General features: G+C 38.6%; 1 pseudogene; it reads right to left on the reverse strand.

Moving 5' to 3' along the window:
* Nucleotides 1-15831: 15831 nt before the first annotated feature.
* LOC131828279 (U4 spliceosomal RNA) lies at nucleotides 15832-15962 on the reverse strand (annotated as a pseudogene).
* Nucleotides 15963-19332: the final 3370 nt, after the last annotated feature.

The following is a 19332-nucleotide window of genomic DNA, read 5'->3' on the forward strand; positions in this document are numbered from 1 at the left end:
ACATCTTTAAATACCTGTAATCCTAAATATGATGGCTGCAAACAATGTGGCCCTTTTCAGAAGTTTTTAAATTCTGTATTTATATGTGTATATTCATAGGCATGCTAATATTTTTAACAAAAGCAGGATCACTTTACCTACCACTTTAAAATCTGCTTTTTCACTTAAAAATACATATGAACGTAACGGATGTATATCCCTGTCCACGAATATAAATCAATGTCATTTTTTAAAAAAGATTTTATTTTCAAGGAATCTCTACACCCAACATGGGGCTCAAACTCCCAACCCCAAGATTGAGAGTCACATACTCCACTGACTGAGCCAGCCACGTGACCCTAAATCAATGTCATTTCTAACTACTGCCTAATATTCATTTTATACCTGTGCCCTCATTCAACCCGGCACCTGTTGACATTTAACTTGTTTCAATTTCTTTCTTGTTACTTACAAAAATACTACAATCAGTATCCTAATATACATGCACCTGTACGATCTCCTGAAACTTTCCCTACTATAAAATAGTTCAAGTGGAATTGCCGCCTTAGAAAGCATGAGGCATTGGACCATAGTATTCTGCACAAATGTGGATCCTATATATATTTCCATGGTACTGTATCTATATGACGTGCCAGTTTCTCCATAGTCTGGGGACTATCATTCTCTTTAAATTACCTCAGTTTCTCCTTAACTGGCTTATTTTCTCCTAATTTGTCATCCACGGGGGAACTCTGGCTAAAGTCGTATGGGTTATAGCTCCCTTTAGACCAGACACTGCATCTGTGACTGTCCAGGACCAGATGTTTCATTTGAGAGAGCATTATTTGCAGTCTGACCTTTTTCCTCCTCACTGTCTTTGTAGCTTGCTAAAATATTTGTCTTGAGCATCTGTTTTTCCTCTACCAGCTGGGATGAGTCCAGAAGTGTAGCTTCCCTTCCCTGTTTAAAGCTATCAAATATATCATTACCAGGTCTAGCCCAAAGAGTTTACTGAATATTCATCTTGGGTCCAAGAGTGCAGACATAATCAGCTGAAAGAAATTGACAGTTTAGCAAATTATCTGCGGGCCTTATACTGAATCAGCTTTGCCATATGGCATTTGCTTTTTGTTCAGGGGAAACATTATTCATTCACCTAGCCATTTACTTATTCATTTGCCCAACCACAGAGCAAGGAGAATCAAGCTATTAAGTCCCTTGACTCCCCTAGGTGGGATATTTTGATAGAGTCATCCTTAGAGAGATCTTTTAATATTAAGCAGTTTACCAACAAGGACAAATGAGGAATGGGTAGGTATTCACATGACAAGTTTAGGTGATCCATGATAAAATATTTTAAAGATTTTTAATAAAAGCAAAATATGTATATTATAGGAATTTCCTCAAATATACAAAAGCAAAGAACAAAAAAATCATCTGTAATATAAATAACCCACAGGTAATCAACAGTAACACATTTATTTCTATTTTCTGAATCTTCACCTTCAGCATAATCCCAAATAATAACCTTGAAAGAACCATTTCCAAAAGGGGCTCCAGGATGTAATTGGAAACTTCTTTAAACAGGTCATTTACATAAAATGAATGTTAATTAATCACTAGGAAGGAAAAACAGTGGACATCTGAGAAGTGTTTAAAAAGAGACAGAGAGAAAAGTGAAAAAGAAAGAAAGGAGAACTGGAGAGGAAATAGACTGGAATAATTACATACAAAAAAATGGAAATCACTGGTGATTTATATAAGTAAAAATATATATATATATATGTATATATATATATATATGTATATGAGAATGAAGGGGAAACATGGGACCAGTGTCAGAGCAGATCCACTTACTAAGCAGGACTCTCTTAAAGGTTGTAATGGATAAAAACTCAGTGTGAAGCAGAATACACAAAAGGAGGTAGGGGTTATTTGATCATGTACTGGTGTATTTCTACTAACTAAAGGAAAGATTAAGCAACAAAATCCATGCAAAGTTAAGCTTTACCTCCAGAACAATAGGAAACAGGGACTCAAGTCAAGTAAGTACATGGTGACTCCCCCTAGAAGTGCATGTTCAGAATGAAAGAAAAAGTAGTTCCCAAGAGAGTGAGACTGTTTCCAGAAGGCGCAGACAAACTATCCATGTGTATGTAGTACCATTCTCAAAGCAGCATGAATGCAGACCATTGGCAAGAAGTCTGAGAGATAACAACAGATCGTTATAGCTTCCTCTATCCCTAGGAAGTATAAAGCAAGCAGGCTCCTCCATGGGTCACTCTCTCCAGCAGCACCCGTTTGGTTTGGGGGTTCCATTCAACTCCTGGAGTATCCCCCACAGTGATGGCACAGTCCCAGGAGATATGGAGCACCCAGAAAGATCGATTGCTCCAAGGCCAATTTAAGCATTTTCTTATTCAGAGGTCTTACAAATCTCAGACTTCAGAAACTGAGTTCCTCGTATTATGGTTCATGAGCAAACCAGAATAAGAAAGGCCATCTGTGAGGCATAGGGAGAGGGTGGCACCGTTATGGAACGGAAGCTCCCTTCTCTTGAACAGTTAATACTGAAGCCCAACAGAGTTACTCAAGGAGAGATTAAAGACTCAGTAGGGAGTCAGGAGGACATTGGAGAGGAAGGGAACCAGCCTATGAGCTCATCTTAACTCTGGAACAAAAAGCCCTGGCTTTTAGTGGAATGGCTCCAGAAGAGTTTCATTTATTCTCAGGAAATACCATGCACCCAAACCTTTTTTGTCTTTTTCCCAGTCTCAAACGAATCACCTTAGCTGTCTCTTCATTTAAATGAGTAAGGAAAAGAGTAAATGAAGAGAGATTTTGTTACAAGGACATTCCAACTGTGTCACCCAACTTTTAAAAGACAAATTACCATTCTAGTCCATCTGTCCTGCTGGATTAAAAGCTTCATGACAGCAACATATCTGTTATAGTTTTATACATACACCCTCCTTTTCCAGACTCTTGGTGAAGTATGGCTAGCAGGGCTCAGTAAATATTTATTAAATTGAATCAATACATAATCATGAAATACTTGGATCTAAAAACGATGCCTAGGATTAAAGAAGGTTTACAACACATTCTAAAAATAAGATTTTTGCCAATTCCTCCTTTCAGTTACCTTTCAAATCTTACTCAGTCTCCTTTAACCTACATTTATTAAAGGGTCTACTCTGTATGCCTCATTATACTAGGTACCCACAGCACAATTTCAGTAGAATTCTCACTACAGCTCTGAAAAGACGGATGCTCATAAGGAAAAGTTAAACTGCTCTCGAAAAAAAGAGTAGGCAAGCTAAACCTTAACCACTATTTGCTGTCAAGCTGTGGGGGATGAAACTGACAGCTTCAGGCTAGCTACAGATCCCAGCCCCCTTTAGCAACTCCTGCAGCATCAAGAAACACAACAGGCTAAACCCAGCATTTTGCTGCTGCTGTTGCTGTTTTAAGAACAAGCAGAGTGAGTCAGAAGGGCCATTTTTTTTTTTTTCTCCAGTGTGTTCTCCAGCGGGCATGAAGAGTTACTCCATTTGGAGAGCCACAATTAATGTGGAGCCATTGTCAAATGTTAACTAGACTATTTAGGAACCCTTTTATAGACCACTTAAAACTCCAACGTGCTTAATCCTTTTTTGTGAGTTTAAAGTTCTTTATTCAATAATTTTGCAAAAGCGAGTTCTGTTTTACTTTTTCAGCTCACTATCATATGTGTTGCCAAAGAGGGGGTCCTTTCCCTTCTCTGCAGATATGATGCTCCCAAGGTCTAAAACTTTCAGGGAAAAACTAGCAAAACCAGTCCAAATAAAAAGCCCATGTCATCCAGCTCCAGAAATGCCATGGGATTGAATTTTTGCTTTTTAGTCATCCTGGGAATAGATGGATATGACACGAGCTATGACATTAAGAGAGAAGATACAATAGCCAATGGACCTGTCACATGTCTTTCATCAGCCATGACAGTCATGGGACCTGGGGAATAGTAAACAGAACTGCCAATTGAACTACATCTCATTTCTAAATTCTTCCACTGCCTCCTGTAAAGACCTGGCCCTTCTTTGCCTGGATTCCAAAGAAAGGAACCAATAATTCTTACAACCTTTCCTCCCCACCCATGTTCAATGTGCAAAAAGTTGATCATCATCTCCTACCCAACCATCAGAAAACATAAAGAATGTCAAATACTAGTTAGAAGTTGAGATTTACATAAATATATATGTATGTATTATATGTGTATATATACATATTGTGTACCTATGTATATATGTATGCATTGTGTATATGTATGATGAGTTTATATACACATGCATGTGTGTATTTGTATGTCTATTAATGTTTTCTTTGTGATTAGATTGTGGACGGAGAGGAGCCCCCGAATTGGCCCTCAACCACTCTGATACTTTTTTCCTTCAGACTATTCCTTTGCTTTTTTGGCTTTGCTTTCCCCCTTATTCTTTCACTTTCTAAGCTCTAGTCATTCAGACTGACTTAACCAAAGCCACGCCAAGATGTGCTTCTCTTCAGGGATTTAAACGTGTGCTTCTTTCTAATGGGAATGACCTCCTTTCCACCCTCTGCCACCAACCTATGCTTAATTATTTACTGTTCCCTTCATCATTGCTTCATATTATTTCCTCAAGAAGCTTCCTCTGTATTCCTCAGACTCTGTTTTGGTCTGTGAATTTCTTTTTACATGCTTTCCTCAGACACTCAAAACTTCAGTAAGCTCGAGTGCCTGGTGGTGCTTTTCAACTGTAGGCTTTAATGTAGAGTGATCTGACTGAACCCTATTATGGCCAATCCCAGATGTCAGCACCCTTAAGTAATATGTCTGGATTGATCAGGTCCCCCAGAGAAGATCCTTCCAGGCTCCTGCCTAAAGGGTAAAGGCCTGGCTTCCAGCATTCTGGAAACTCTACAGACCAAGACCAGTAGCACTCTCAGCATTTAATACATAAATACTTACTCCGTCCTTCCATTGTCAGTAAACACCTGTATTTGTTTCCTATTGGTGATCTAACAAATGTCCACATATTTAGTGGCTTAACAGAATGTGAACTGATTACCTTACATTTCTAGAGTTTAGAATCTTAAAGGGTTCCACTGGAATAAAGTCAAAGTCAAAGTCAAAGTGTCAACAGGGCTGGGTTTCTTTTTGGACCCTCCAGGGAGAATCCATTTCCAAATCTGTCCTTTCCGGCTTCTAGAGACTACCCAAACTCCTTGGCTCGTGCCCTCTTCCTCCATATTCAAAGGCAACAACAGCAGTCAAGTCCTTCTCATGCTGCCCATTTCTGATCCTTCCTATTCTGCCTCCCTCTTCTCCTTACAAGGATACTGTGATTGTATTGGGTCTGCCCAGCTCATCTAGGATAACCTGCCATCTCAGTCTATTGATCAGTAGCCTTACTTCCCTTTTGCCACATAACCCAATATATTCATGGGTTCTGGGGTGTTGTCACCTTTGGTGGCCATTATTTTGCCTACCATGTCATCTCAGGGCTCAGTTGTGCCTAGGGTGTCAACAAGTCCAGGGATCCTTGGTTTCACCTTCTTCAAAAACTAAATCTCCTGTTCTCTCTGTGATAGGTTATAGAAGGGGAACAATTAATGACTAGGAAGACTAGGGAATCCATTTTGAGGGTCTAACTACAGGACTTTTTAAAGAGAATTTCTAGGACTCCTCCTGTTTTTATCTCTACCTTTACTGTTCACCCTTCGCTTCCCTAAATGTTTAGTGTATATACCAGACTTAACAATTCCTGAGACTTTAGAAGATGTGTGAATTATACCAGGACCTGGGGTTGCTTCTTGGCTTTCTGCCAGGTTACGATTCAGCTTTCTAGGTGTCTTTAAGTCAATTGTGACTCATGTGTTTTCTTTCCGTTTTCCAAAATGTCATAATGGTTCTCTTCTGTTCTCTTTGTCCTTGTGGGTTTAACTTTGTAGCAGATTGTTTTCATAAATACCTCTAATTTTTTTCCTTCTCATTCTCAAGCTCCTTGTAATGTAAATTTGAAACTCCTCCAGTTAAGAAATGGAGCCAATTTTCCCACCCCTTTAATTTAGACAAGACTTGTGACTCGCTTTGGCCAATAGAATGAAGCAAAAGTGACAACATGTCCATTCTAAAGGTAGACCTCAGGAGATCTTACACATTTCCACTCAGTTTCTTGAGTCCCCCCTCCTTTTCCACCTGAGCCAACCCAATCTGGCCTGATGGAGGATGGTAGCCTGAGTCAGCCCAGTGGTCCCTGGAGGCCCCAGAAATGGGAAAGCCCAGTCAAGATAAGCAAAGCTGAACTTGACTTGCAGCTGACTGAGGAAGCCCTGTTGAGAAGAGATAAATCTGTTTTTTGAGTCCGGGTCACAGTGCTGATCTCAAAATCATGAGCTAAATAAATGGTTGTTGTTGGAAGCCACCACATTTTGTAGTATTTTCTTATGCTCCAAAAACTAACTCATATACCCTTTAAAAAATCCATTTATTGTCATTAAGTGGGAATTTAGAGACTGAAACTTACATGTGTATTTTGAATGCTCCATCTTTACCCGGAACTCTTTTTAATTGATTGCTTTCTCAATATGAGACCTGTTCAATAGGGAACCATAGTGTTATGCACAGATATCATAAACTTAGTTTTTTAAATGTCTCCCTTAATTTTGTCATCCATTCACTTGATTTTGACAAAACAATAACTTTGTTCAGGACACAGCTGACAAAGCTTTTGGTCTATGATGATTCCTGTTGGTCAAAGAAGCAGTCACCACGATAATAATGAATACTCCATGTGAAGCAGATTTTTATTCTTGATTCTTACAAGGAGAAAATGCTGTATGGCTCTCCTTATATTACGTTCCAATTGTAGTTTTTCATGGTATTCTTTAAAAGGAAGTCCTTTAGGATCTTTACTCATAGATTAGTATCGAAAATAATTTTGAAATGTGACTAGTTAGCAACACATTAAAATCAGTTCTACTGACATATTTTCTTTGCTAATTTTACATAAATGGCCCACTTAAAGTTGGGTATAAATAGCCCATCTAAAATGGAGTAAAGCCTTCTAAACTAGCAGTACGTAGTCAACAGTTCAATGCTTCAAATTAAAATAGTAAGTATTAAGACCTAAATATCTTAATTTATATTTCCTAATATGTACAATGCCTTGTTTTGCTGGCATTCATTAATTGAATTTATTTTTATCAACTCTATCATCTGCATAGTTATTTATTTTCTCTGCACAGTTATTTATTTTTCAAGTTTGATCATAAAAGAAATTACTTGAAATATTGTAGTGAGTCATTCAACAGAACAGGCCTTTCATATATTTGAAGGAAGATTGCTATGTCTTTGGCTCTGATTGTCAAACTAAAGCAGGATATAGCTCTAATCAATACAATAATTATCATATCCCATCCTAATTATGAGGTTGGGAATGTAATCACCATTACACAAAAAGTTTCAATAATTTTTCTCAGCACTTAGCTTTTGTTAACTCAGTTATAATTAAACGTGCATATTTTAGCCCTAAATTCAGTGATAATAGCTGATTCACAGCCTTTGTGGGCAACATAAAGGATTTCTGAGAAATACATAGCAAACAATAACAGTAAAGGGATACAATCATCTTATGACTTTGGTTACTAATGGAGTTGGCATTTCTCTTGCACCCACCAATTATCATTATCATTTCCTAGATAAAACAATATGCCATTATCTTGGATGTAACAACTTTACAGGACATATGAAAGGTATACAATATGGAAAACAAGGAAGAACTAAGTCCCAGTGAGAATACATGCTAAAAAGTGGTAAAGATAGGCTATAATAAGACCCAAAAGAAGAAAGAAGACCCAAAGAAGAAATTGATGAATAGTAATGAAAGCTAGTATTTTTTGAGTGCTTATCATCTTATATCTTCTCAATAATCCTGTGAGATAGTTATTATTAGACTCATTTTGTAGATAGGGTAACCAAGAAACAAAGAGTTTATATAAATTTCTCAATATTATATAGCCAAAAGGAGGTAGACCTGAGACTCATACCCAAGCAAACTGCTTCCAGAACTCAAGCTCTTAGGCACTATATTACATTGATGAAGATTTCACTCCAAAATGAAGCTGTGTGCACATTGCTTTCCATGGAATTTGACCTGGTCTAATCCAGCTTCCTCTGTTAGCTCTAATAATGCCCTACAGGACATGAACATGATTGCATTGGTGTGAGTGGATATGTTTGTGAAATTATATCTACATTAAAAAAGTCTTTGTCTTGGTGATTCTCCTCCAATCTGCTTTCTGGAGGCTGCTTTTCATCTTTTACTTTTATCTGACTTTATTTTCATAAAATACCAATGTTAGTGGCCTATTTAACTAATTAGTGGAAGAGTGATATGTTTTCATGATTACTGCAGTAGTCATAATCCCTTTTATGTTGTACAGGTGCACCTTTTAAATTCTATGAAGTGTGGTCCTCCTCCTAATTGCGGTAAATTGGGTGCACTAATCACTTTGACTTGTTGGCCAACATATTTATAGATTTCTACCAGGTGTTCTACCAGAAGATAATTGCTTACAATACAGAGTGTTTCAACAGTGTTGATTGTAAACCACATCCAATGGTAACTTCAAATGCTGGCTTCATAGCTCATTCACTCATTCATTCATTTACTCATTCCAAAGAAATACATTGTGCGTCATGTCTGTGCCAGTCATTGAACTAAACACTGGGAAAATAAAAGGAATAAAATACACTTCCTGCCTCCCAGAATCTCACAATTTAGTGAATATTACAATGAAACAAACTATTTTATAAGCCATAAGAAAAAAAAGAGATATATAAAATTTTCCACAAGAAACCAAAGGAGTGGATGACTAACTGCTTTGGAGGGATGAAGTCAGAGTCCAAAAGGAGATAATGACACTTGAGCTAAATCTAGAAGAACTTGTAGGAATTCACCAGTTGTAGGGAATGGTGAAGGTCCTGGGACATCAGCATATTTTATGTGGTTGACACATAGGGTGAACATGGGGGAAGGGCCTAGAGATGAAGCTGTGTCACTAGAATAGATTCAAATTGTGAATGATATTTTATTTTAGAGGAAAACTTGAACTTTTATTCTTATGAACAGTAGAGAAGCACGAAAAAAGTTTTAATCAGATAAAACACATATCACATCGTCTCGTAATTTTCTGTGTTTGAGTCTGTGTCCCCGCTAGACTTGTCATAAGGGCCTTCATGTCATAGAGGCTGTATAAAGTTAAGTGAATCTTGCATTGTGTTAATAAATTGTTGGTTTTTAAGATAACTTGGTCAGCCACACAAACCATGGATTTAAGTAGGGGTCAGTTGGAAGGCAAGGAGACCATGTAGAAAATTTTATTTGTGCAGTTATGGCATAATGAGAGACTGAGCAAAACCAAATCAATAAGAACCAAAATGGGAAGCCACCTAAGCACTGTGGTGAAATGGGCCACCAATCACTTCACTGATTGAACTTATAAAATCCTGTGAATAGGTGGGAAGAAAATCTTCCAGCGTGGGATAATATAGTGCCAGCTACCCAGCTTCTGGAGGGGAGGGCACTTACCTGTCCTACCACCACCTCCTTGGATGCCCCATAATCTTGTTTGGGGCCAAGGCTGCCAAACTCCTCATAAACTAATTGATACACACAAGTCTTCCTTGAACTTGAAGCTGTGTCCCTTGCCATGACCCCATTTTTCATCAAACACTTTTGTATAATCACATCGCTTTGATATGAAGTCTATCTGAACTGTTGAAATTCAAACAATGTCTTTTCCTGGTCTGACAATGATGACTTCCAACATCAGCAAAATTCCATAGTAGCAATAGCAGCGATAATATTAGGCCAAAAAAAAAAAAAAAAAAAAAGCTTCTAAATAAGAGAAAGGCTGTGACAACACATGGAGAAAGTAGATGAGAAGCTACGGAGAGGGCTCGGGCACATTTAAGTACCATGCTTTATAGCCAGAGCAGGAACCCCTGATGGCCCAAAGCACTAAGGGATAAATGAAACCATTGCAAGGAAAGTGCTTAGAGAATATAATAGACCAATATTAAAAACCATTACGAAGGGGAAACTGCCCTCTTACTACCATATTATTAGTACTATATATTTATAAAGATGAACAACAATTGTTCTTTACCTGATTCTTGGAAGCAGCTTTTAAAACAAAAGCAGTGGAAACATTTAAAGAAAAAAAAATGATGCTACTTTCCATCTCTAGAGTTCTTCCTGTGGACTTGAATTGTTCTCGGTTAAAACTTGTTTCCTCTCCAAACTCAAACCAGGCATAGAAGCAACTATTTTTGCCTCACCATCCTTAGCTCAAAGGGTCTCAAAATTATACCAACACCATATATCTTGCCGATGACGGGATATTCCTAAGTGTGAAAATACTCAAACGTTAAGAAGTGAATGTCTTTCCATTTTAAGCACAAACATGATTAATTCTCACATCACATCCTCACAAACAAAAGCACAATCAATATTAGACCACTGTGCTGAGACAGAGGCAAACATTTGAAAAATCATCAAGCTATGAGCAGAAAGAAGAAACTGAGAGAAAATAGCTGGTCTTGGTGGGAGATGAGTTTGACCTTGGACAATGTTTCCTTTTGAAGGAAGGAAAGCCCTCGTATCCCGGTAAATTGACTTTCCTCCTTCACTATTCGGTTTTAGGCAAGAGTATAACAAAATACAGAATAAAAGTTGAAATGCTTAACACCTACAAAAATGTGTTTTTAGTTTGCATTTTGAGAAATTAAATAAGCCAGAGCACTGCAAAACAGTTCCATTCAGATCTGCAACTTCTATGGAGGCCTGTCCCAACAGAAGTTCCCATTCATCCCTTGTTCCTGGGGTCTACAGCCTGGCATTGCCCTTGTTGGAGCCACACTCATAACGATTCACAGGAAACAAGACATCTTCATATTTAAAACTTAAAACTCACCAACCTAAATATGTACACTGTGACAATCATGACAGTTCCTTAAGTTGATGAATAAAAACAGGAGTATACATCTGTTCTAATTTCTATTTCACCCAACTCATTTGTGGGACCTGATGATCTGTGGTTTGCCAGCAGTTTGACATACCAGAGACTGGGCCAGGGTGACACTGAATAACCTTCCCTTGAAGGAATCGGCAGCACATTCAGTTTGAACAAAAGTCCAAAAACACATGAACAGATTTTCTTACGAAGACCCAGCAGAAAAGCATATTGTTTCTCATTGCTTATTAGCATCGAACCATAATGATGCCTTTAATGATTGTTTTGGTGAAAGGATCACATTGATCAGCCCACACATTGGTCGTGAATTTTTTGTTTCGCCAGTGAATCGGTTAATATGGAAATGTTCTTTCATTTAAGTAGCTCGATGTCAACAGTGTCCTTTTAAAAATACCAACCATTCATACAGATCATCTCTCTCTCTCCCCCTTTCACACATGCGTGCACACACACACACACTTAAATGTTCTGTGTGTCTGTGTATGTATGTGTGAGAAAGATTTATTTCTGAATGAGAAGGGGGTGTGACAATGAATTCGAGATGTCAAACAAGTGGTGGGATATTTGGCCCTGGAGTCAAAGTGAGAGGTTCAGTATAGAGACAGAGGTATGGAAGTCATCTGTATATAAACAATTGAAGATGTATCTCTAAGGACCTATTTACAAGAGGCTTCCATTAAGGTTAAACAATAACTTGTTGTTTAAAAACTGTCCCTGCTCCCCTTCCCCAGGGGACTTACTTAAAAACAAGTCCTGGAAACCAGCCCCAGGTAACAAAGCTCAAATACAAGGGTGGGTCAGACCAGGTGGAGACATACGATCAGTGGGGGGGATGCATACTGTCTCCAGTTACGAAGGAGTATGGGCCCCGCCCTTTGGGCACCTTTTGGGAGCCAATTCTGACAAAGGTGATAGGCTGGTTCAAATGTCTACTAGGGTAAATTGTAATTCGATTGGTCACCTAGCATGACTGTGCAGCTTTCTCTGTGTGTTACAGTTTCATTGGCCACCTGTGTGTGGCCAGGCCCAATCACATGGCCTTTGCCCTTAAAAGCTAGTCTGTGAAATAGAGAAAGGTTGCCCTCTCCGTAAGAGGTGCAGCCCTGGCCTGTCAGTTTGATTCTTGATGCCTGGTGCAAAATAAAGCTTTGCTTGACCTTCGCTTTATATCAGTCTCGCTCCTTTAATCACGGACCCATTTTTGGGGGGGGCATAACAATGTCAGTGAGTTAAATCATAAATGGAAGAGAGAGTACCTTGGTGAGTGCCATTATTCTATATTTTGTGCTTATTTTAAATAAATAAATTCAGTTAACAATCTAGTGAGCATTCATTTTTTGTTTTCTCTTGGGAGGAGGGGAGGTGGTTCATGTGTTTTTGTTTTTGCCTGCCCAGTAGCCAATCTCATTTGGGGATCAGGTGGGATAACACTTTCCCTTCCCTTGGTGAGCACACCTACTGACTCCAACCTGTGCCATAAAAGTCAGTCCAAAGATTTGCCATCAGGAAAGATAACCCACTTTTATCTGTAGCTGCTAAGCTGGAGGGCTGTTGCTCAATCTCACCTTCTCTGCCCCTTGCCTAGGGATGATGTTAACAGAGAAGGAGGAAGTTCAGAGAGCTGAAGAGAGGCCTTCCACTGAGAGACCTCCATTTGGTCTATCAGATCAAGTTGTGCTCAAAGTTGAACTACCTCTGGACTTTTCACTTATAACTGAAAATTTTCTGATTAATGCACATACTTGTGGAAAGAGTCAGTATCAGAATAGGAGGAAAATGAATGTTCTATCATAAATTCATAGCTGTTTAAAGAATGAAACAAAATGCAAGATTTCCACAAATTATTATTGTATGGTTTTGTTTGTTTGCTTACTCAAGTCTTCCTCAGATCAGAGCCATAAAGACACAAACGTTCAGAATTGTGGAGGAGTGACAGAAGATGGCATCTTCCAAGAGAAACAAAGGAAACAATGAACTGGTGATCTACTGTAAAGGCCCTACCTTTCTAAAAATGACTGCCTTTTAGGGCTGCCATCAGCAAGCAGACAATCATGGTTGGTCAACTTCTCCCCAAATCTTTAAGACTTACTTAAAATATATATGGAATTTTTTTTTGCAATTGTCAAATTCTCAGTTAACATATTTCTCCATCTCAAGCTATCAATCTACATAACCTCTCAGGCAAAATTCATACACTATTTGAAAAGTAAAGTAATAGATAAGAAATTTGAACTTTTTTGGTGGTTATAATATGTAGTAAATGCTCAGAAGAGAAACATCAACTTGGTTTCACAGGCCCTGACAACAATTTAGAACCATTAGAACCCAGAAAAACAATTGCTGTTATACAATGAGCCCTACTGTGTGCCAGACACCATGCCAAGTCCCAAGTTTAATCCCCAAACACTAAGGATGTATGCATTATCCTTAACCCATTATACAAGTATGAAAAATGAGACTCGGATAAATTGAGTGATTTTCCTATATCATAGAACAGTGATATTATATTATCTAATATATTATATTAGATATCATAATATCTATTATCTATATAATATCTATAATATCTATTATCTATATAATTATCTATTATCTATATAATACCTATTATCTAATATAATATAATATTATGACTAATATGATGATATTAGTCATATCATCATATGCTAAATCCTAGACCAATGTTCTTAACCACTGTGTTATATTGCCTCTAGTGAACATGTCTTCCTGAGGGACTGTGAGATGACCACTTTTGCTACCCAGACTTGATCTGCAAAGCTTTCCCCAGGCCCTAGGCAAACAACAGGAAACAGGGGAAGAGATATTTAGAAGGTTTTCCAAGCCCTTAAATTATTGGAGCTTAAGACATTGCAAAAAGGGAGTGAAGAGCTCAGAATGCATCCCATAGAGTACAGTGTCACATCTTTACTTGAGCACATATTATATGGTACATGAATGAGTTATTCACTAGTTTTCTGCCCCATGTGAAGTACTGCAAGAGAGCCTGTACTCCATTCATCTCAGAATCCCTTGAACTTGGCTAAAGAGCCCACACAAAGGAATTTAATATAGTTTTGTTGACTAAATGTATATACCCATAAGAGATCCCTCTGTACAGTGTGCGTGGCTGATTCCCCTAAAACAAGGGGGAGTCAGTGGAAATTTTCCTCACCATGAGGCCCCAAGAACAGACCTCTCAGGCAGTCAAAGCTATGATACCATGTGGTTTTGAGTAAGTTTACTTATCTTCTGCAATGCCAAATGAATCAAATTTTTTTAGATTAGGAAAATAAGACCTGTTCACTTTAGGAAACAAAAATTTAAAAAATGAAGAATTTTTAAATCACCCATAATCTTACTAACCAGAAAAAGGCATAGTTAACATTTAGTGTTTTTCCTTAAAATCTTCTTTATATACACATACATACAATGATATATTTATCCTTTGAAACTTATTATTTTCTCTTAACGTTATATTATGAGCATTTTTCATATGTTCACAAAATAGTTGGAAACAATTTTAGTAACTGCATTAAATTCTTTCATGCAGTGCCTCAAAACACATTTAATCTCTCAGCAACAATAACAATCAACATTTATTGAAAAATCTACCTATGTACAAGGCACCAGTGCTAAGCTCTGGAGTGATATGTTGAAGATATTATGTGCTTAGAGATTATAGTTCCCCCTTGTTGAACATTTTGGTGGTTTGTGATGTTTTACTGCTTTAAGAAATAGTCTGATGACTGTCTTTCTTAAAAATCTTTCTGAAAGATTTTTAATAATTGTAATCTAAGTCAATAAGGCATACATTTTTCATCACAAGTACGTAGTTTCCTACATATGTATGTTGGTTTGTGTATGTTAAATGTGTAAGCATATAAATATATATGTATATATATATGAATTTTAAAATGGCATTACCTCTATGAAATAATATTAGCTATTTCTACATAAAATATATTCTTATTTTTCTATCCTATAATAGTCTGGTCTTTTAAAATTTCTTTTTCAAAATGACTGGTCTTGACCTATGACACTGATTTAATCCACTAATGAGTAAGGGTCTGCAGTGAAAACCACTGTCTTAAAGCATGGTGAAGCACCATAGTTTCACTAGAGGACCTGATAAGGACTCCAGCACCTACTAAGCATAGAACTCTATTATTAGCTATGGAGGAAGCATGGAGCTTTCTGGGGGGCGGGGGGGAACTTCAGCAAAATTTTTTAAAAGCTGCTGTTAAAGTTGTTACCATCCGCCGAAGAAGCCACTAGAAGCAGTGGCTGCTATCTCTTGAAGCTGTCACAGATAATAGGATCAACTGAAGGGAGGAGCCCAAAGGGAGGAGTCCTTGCCAAGAAGAATATGGCCGGGAGCCTTCAGCATCAGGTCCTTCTCTGCTGAGAGACATTGCCTAGAGTAGCTGAGGCATCCCTGACACCATCTGAGGTTAACAGGATGGAGGGATTTAAATGCCTAGAAACCGTTAGCTTTCTTTCTCTATACAGACCTCGTCATCTTTGAAATGAGGACAATTTTGAGTTTCTCAACACAGTTGTCACCAGGAGGAAGAATAACAATTCTCTGTCTGGAGATCCAATAGGGTTAGAGGCCCAGGAAACCATAGAGACACTGAGCTGTCATCCTTTTGATTTCCTGTGCCCACAAAGGGGGTAAAGGGGCTGCAATGTGTAGTGAGAGTCTCACAGTGAATACAATGGTGAGCAGTTGGCTGCTTTAACTAGCAGAAGAAGGAGGGGCAGTGGGTGAGTAAGGACTACCGGAGGGGATGGTGGGCTCAATATTTCAGGGAGAGCTAAATATTTTAGGGTCTGAAACAAAAGGATGAAGAGTATAGAGTTTCTATTAGCGATAATCGCTCCTCGGATAAACCTCATTGGCTACGATACTGCCACTGCGCAAAGCTTGAGTATAGTTTCTAAAGTCAGACACCTAGAGTGACCAACTGTCCTGTTTTGCCTGGGCCTGCCTTCCTTTTTTTTTTTTTTTTTTTTTTTTTTTTTAAAGATTTTATTTATTTATTTGACAGAGAGAAATCACAAGTAGTTGGAGAGGCAGGCAGAGAGAGAGAGAGGGAAGCAGGCTCCCTGCTGTGCAGAGAGCCCGATGCGGGACTCGATCCCAGGACCCTGAGATCATGACCTGAGCCGAAGGCAGCGGCTTAACCCACTGAGCCACCCAGGCGCCCCCTGCCTTCCTTTTAACACTGAAATCCTACAACACTGAAATCCTACAGCCCGGGAAACCCCTCAGCCTTGAAAAACTAGGACAACTGGTCACTCTGAGTTTGACTCCAGTTAGTTTGCAGCTTACTAACCGTGTGACCTACTTACTCAACATCTCTGAGTCATTTGCTCAGCATCTATGTGCTTCTGTTTCCTCATCTATAAAATGGAGGTAACAGTACTTACCTACCACCAATCAAAGGCGGTCATAAGTACTTTTTAGTAGTTCTTGTCCCACACAGATGCCTCAGAGCCTGCCCTAATCACAGCAACAGCTAAGAAAAGAATACAGAAAGCAGACTGAGGGAGATATCTTTAGGGAGGACGAGGTGCAGAGGGATGGGAGGACTCAGGTTCTAGCACCCACAGCAGCCCCTTGCACTCCTTATAAGTTAAGAATGAGTTGGGCAATACAAAATGGCCAGCAAGTCAACTTTCAAAAACATAGGAAGACCAAAGTTTGTAAAAATAAGAATAAATGTATTTTTTTAAAGACTTATTTATTTATTTATTTATTTATTTATTTATGAGAGAGAGTGCACATGAGTGAGGGGAGGGGCAAAGGGAGCTAATCTCAAGCAGACTCCCTGATGAGGGGGCGTGGCGCCATCACAGGACCCAGGAGATCTTGACCTGAACAGAAACTGAGGTGCACACTCAATGGACAGAGGCCCCCCAGGAGCCTCAAGAGTAAGTTAATTATAATTTTAAACCCATGCCCAAAATCTGTGACAAATGAGCAAACTATCCAACTTGTTTTGCCTTAAAAATAGAACAAAATTTATGGATAATTTCATGAGATGTCATCTGTCAAGTACAAAGAAAGTGATCTTATTCCAAGGGAGATATTATAGACAATTCACATTTGCCTTTCTCATGGTGGAGGTAGTTTCTTGCCTTGCTTAGACTTAGAGAGCCAGCTATTTTTTATCCGAATAGTTTCACTCTCAGATTTATATGCTCCAACCATATTAATGACCCTTGTTTTCATTACTGAGATAGGCCATATCCAAGCCTCTGAATGTCTCTACTTCTACCTCTTACTACAAATGTTTCTATACTGTGACTATAAAAATGATTTAAAACCAGTCCCAACTTCCTAAGATATTTAGAACATTCTCTCAAAGTCTTATGCCCCAACTTTTCAGACGTGTGGTTTGAGAAGGATTCTTTAAGGATGATGTCAAAAGAAGCTATGGCATCAATTTATGAAGGGTTAATAGTGGTGAAATGTAAGCCATTACACAAAGACTATGGTCAGGGATGAAGGCTGAGAAGATTCAATGAAGAGAAAAAGTGAAACTATCAGCCACTCTATGGCCAAGAGATTTTCCAGATCAATGGTGCACGACTCCTAGGAAATGAATTAGAATATTAAACTATACCTGAGGCAAGAAATGAAAAGAATAGAAATAACATTTTAACAGGAACCCTGGAAGAACATCAAATTTAGGGAAAAATAAAACTTCGCAACTAAAAAATTCCCAAGCATAATACTTCAAGTAAAGGAAATCATCTTTTGTCCTTCCTTCTACATGCCAGGCACTGGATTAGCCACTCTCCTTACAGGAATTTGAAGAAATAGTTATTAGAACCCATATTAAGTCTTCAGAGGATTAAAAAAAAAAATGACTGATGTTTACACAGGTTTTAAAAACTGTTGGGCTTTGAACCCAAATTGGTCTGTCTCCAAAATATGTATATAATTCAAAGTTACAATCCGTTAAGATCAGCTCTTTTCAAAAACTGATTTGTGTAAGACTTGTAATTTTCAGCAATTGAGTATGATGATTCAAAATTTAATTTTTTTTCTGAGCTCCTAAACCAAGTTCCGGCAACATCCCTCAGGCACATCTCAGGCTGTGAGGAGTCATTCATAGCAGGTAAACCTGATTTCCCAACAGGTTACAGGCCACATCAGAATGAGGTGTCAAATCTTCACCAATTAGACAGTGAGTATCAACTTTGGGAAGAGTCAGCCTGATTTGCATCTCTTCCCCACGAGCTGTGGGACCTAGCCAAGTCCCAGACTCCAAGCGTCAATTTCCTCAGCTGAAAAACGAGGATAATAGTAGCATCTACTTCTAGTTGTGTTTGAAGATGAAATTAAATGGTATTAAAATAATTAGCAGGGTGCCTGGTGAATTGTAGATTGCTTTCTGGATCGGTATGGAGCTCATTTGCAGGGATCTGGAAGTTAGGTCATTTTCGAAGCAATCCGCAAATATCCTACATTGAAACAGAAATCCCCGGGATTAACTCAGGTCGATTTAATCACAGGAGTTATGAGTAACCACTGAAGTTGCTGGGCTTCACACAAACCAGCAAAGGCTGTAGGGGACCTAGATAAACATCTCTTCATGTTGGGACTTGGGCACTCGGTTAGAGAGAACAAGCTAATTATACCCCCCGAGTGGGCTGAGCTGGAAGGACAACACAGCAGCTGGCACACAGGGGGCTGCCAAATATCTTGTCTGTTACTGGAGCTGCCAGCATCTTGCCCTTGCCAATCCCACCATGTAAGGTGTCCTTTACCTTAGTCTATCTACATCCTGAAGAATATGCAATAATTCATCTGGACACTGTTCTAGGAAGTGGGGATGCAGTGGTGAATAAGACAAAAAGACAGTTGTCCTAAGCAACTCCCATTCCAGTTAGGGGTCCAAAGGAATAAAAAAAGGTGATTCAGGAATCTCGTCAATAACACTGTATTAACTTTCTCGGGTGGCAGATGGTAACTACCCTTATCATGGTGAGCATTTTGTAACGTATATAAATGTCGAGTCACTGCGTTATGCTCTTGAATAAAATATTGTATGCCAACTATATTTCTAAATATTTTTTAAAAATAAGATTTTGCTTCCTTTTTTTAAAAGGTTTTATTTGAGAGAGAGAGAACACAAGCAGGGGGAGGGGTAGAAGGAGAGGGAAAAGCAGACTCCCCACTGAGCAGGGACTCTAACTTGGGGCTCAAGCCCATGACCTGGATCATGATCTGAGTTGAAGGCAGACACTTAACCAACTGAGCCACCCAGGCGCCGCCCCCCCCCA

The sequence above is a fragment of the Mustela lutreola genome, chromosome 3, assembly GCF_030435805.1.
Source record: "Mustela lutreola isolate mMusLut2 chromosome 3, mMusLut2.pri, whole genome shotgun sequence".
In the NCBI taxonomy this organism is placed as follows: Eukaryota; Metazoa; Chordata; class Mammalia; order Carnivora; family Mustelidae; genus Mustela; species Mustela lutreola.